This window comes from Eleutherodactylus coqui, chromosome 7 (genome assembly GCF_035609145.1).
Source record: "Eleutherodactylus coqui strain aEleCoq1 chromosome 7, aEleCoq1.hap1, whole genome shotgun sequence".
NCBI lineage: Eukaryota > Metazoa > Chordata > Amphibia > Anura > Eleutherodactylidae > Eleutherodactylus > Eleutherodactylus coqui.
The window spans coordinates 130,291,285-130,293,933 of NC_089843.1; positions in this window are offsets into that span (position 1 = coordinate 130,291,285).

Here is a 2,649-nt window from a genome sequence, read left to right on the forward strand (position 1 = left end):
CCCAGTCGCCACTACTTTTCCCGATGTGCCGTCCCAGCCCTGCACGACCACGTCTCCCGCAACATTGTACGCGCCCTCACCAATGCGGTTACTGCCAAGGTCCACTTAACAACAGACACGTGGACAAGCACAGGCGGGCAGGGCCACTACATCTCCCTGACGGCACATTGGGTGAATTTAGTGGAGGCTGGGACAGAGTCAGAGCCTGGGACCGCTCACGTCCTACCCACCCCCAGAATTGCGGGCCCCAGCTCGGTGGTGGTATGTTCAGCGGTGTATGCTTCTTCCACTAAAGCACCCTCCTCCTCAACCTCTGTCTCGCAATCTAGATGTGTCAGCAGCAGCAGGACGTCGCCAGCAGTCGGTGTCGCGCGGCGTGGCAGCACAGCGGTGGGCAAGCGTCAGCAGGCCGTGCTGAAACTACTCAGCTTAGGAGAGAAGAGGCACACGGCCCACGAACTGCTGCAGGGTCTGACAGAGCAGACCGACGGCTGGCTTGCGCCGCTGAACCTCCAACCGGGCATGGTCGTGTGTGACAACGGCCGTAAGCTGGTGGCGGCTCTGCAGCTCGGCAGCCTCACGCACGTGCCATGCCTGGCCCATGTCTTTAATTTGGTGGTTCAGCGCTTTCTGAAAAGATACCCCCACTTGTCATACCTGCTCGGAAAGGTGCGCCAGCTCTGCGCACATTTCCGCAAGTCCCACACGGACGCTGCCACCCTGCGCACCCTGCAACATAGGTTTAATCTGCCAGTGCACCGACTGCTGTGCGACGTGCCCACACAGTGGAACTCTACGCTCCACATGTTGGCCAGACTCTATGAGCAGCGTAGAGCTATAGTGGAATACCAACTCCAACTTGCGCGGCGCAGTGGGAGTCAGCCTCCTCAATTATTTACAGAAGAGTGGCCCTGGTTGGCAGCCATCTGCCAGGTCCTTGGAAAATTTGAGGAGTCTACCCAGGTGGTGAGCGGCGATGCTGCAATCATTAGCGTCACCATTCCTCTGCTATGCATCTTGAGAAGTTCCCTGCAAAGCATAAAGGCAGACGCTTTGCGCTCGGAAGACAGTATGTCGCTGGATAGTCAGAGCACCCTCCTGTCTATATCTCAGCGCGGTGAGGAGGAGGAGGAGGAGGAGGAAGAAGATGAGGAGGAGGGGGAAGAGACATCTTGGCCCACTGCTGACGGTACCCATGCTGCTTGCCTGTCATCCTTTCAGCGTGTATGGCCTGAGGAGGAGGAAGAGGAGGAGGAGGAGGAGGATCCTGAAAGTGATCTTCCTAGTGAAGACAGCCATGTGTTGCGTACAGGTACCCTGGCACACATGGCTGACTTCATGTTAGGATGCCTTTCTCGTGACCCTCGCGTTACACGCATTCTGGCCACTACAGATTACTGGGTGTACACACTGCTCGACCCACGGTATAAGGAGAGCCTTTGCACTCTCATTCCCGAAGAGGAAAGGGGTTCGAGAATGATGCTATACCACAGGGCGCTGGTGGACAAACTGATGGTAAACTTCCCATCCGACAGCGCTAGTGGCAGAAGGCGCAGTTCCGAGGGCCAGGTAGCAGGGGAGGCGCAGAGATCATGCAGCATGTTCAGGGGCAGCATGGCAGGGGAACATTCTCCAAGGCCTTTGCCAGCTTTTTTGGCTCCCCAGCAAGACTGTGTCACCGCTCCCCAGTCAAGGCTGAGTCTGCGGGAGCACTGTAAAAGGATGGTGAGGGAGTACTTAGCCGATCGCACAACCGTCCTCCGTGACGCCTCTGCCACCTACAACTACTGGGTGTCGAAGCTGAACACGTGGCCTGAACTCGCGCTGTATGCCCTGGAGGTGCTTGCTTGTCCTGCGGCTAGCGATTTGTCAGAGAGTGTGTTTAGTGTGGCTGGGGGAATCATCACGGATAAGCGTACCCACCTGTCAACCGACAGTGCCGACAGGCTTACACTCATCAAGATGAACAAAGCCTGGATTTCCCTAGAGTTCTCTTCTGCACCAGCGGACAGCAGCGATACCTAAGCAATACGTATTCTGCACCCGCGGATGGAAGCATCGTTCTCTCTCACCATCCAAAACGGGGACATTTCTGCTTCATCAATCTGTGTATAATATTCCTCCTCCTGCTCCTCCTGCTTCTCCTCCTGAAACCTGACGTAATCAGGCCGAACGGGCAATTTTTCTTAGGGCCACAAGGTTCACTCATAATTTTTCTAAACAATTTTTATAAGTTTCAATGCTCTTAAAAGCGTTGAAACTTTAACTTGAACCAATTTTTCGTTAAACTGGGCTGCCTCCAGGCCTAGTTACCACTTAAGCCACATTAACCAAAGCGATTAATAGGTTTCACCTGCCCTCTTGGTTGGCCATGGCCAATTTTTTGGATGTACATTAGTACTGTTGATACAGCAATTTTTGTGGCCCCTCGCCTACAGTGTAATCATAGCAATTTCTATGTTCTTCGCCTGCACTCATGGTACAGAAAGGTGTGTGGGGTTGGCCTACACTTTAGCTGCATAAATGTAACTTGTGCCTTGTCTATACTGCAGCTACTGAAATGGAACAAAGACTGCGCTCCCACTATACTGCTGCTTCGGAATTGTTACTGGGGCCTGTCTTGAGTGCTACTATTACTGAAATGGAACG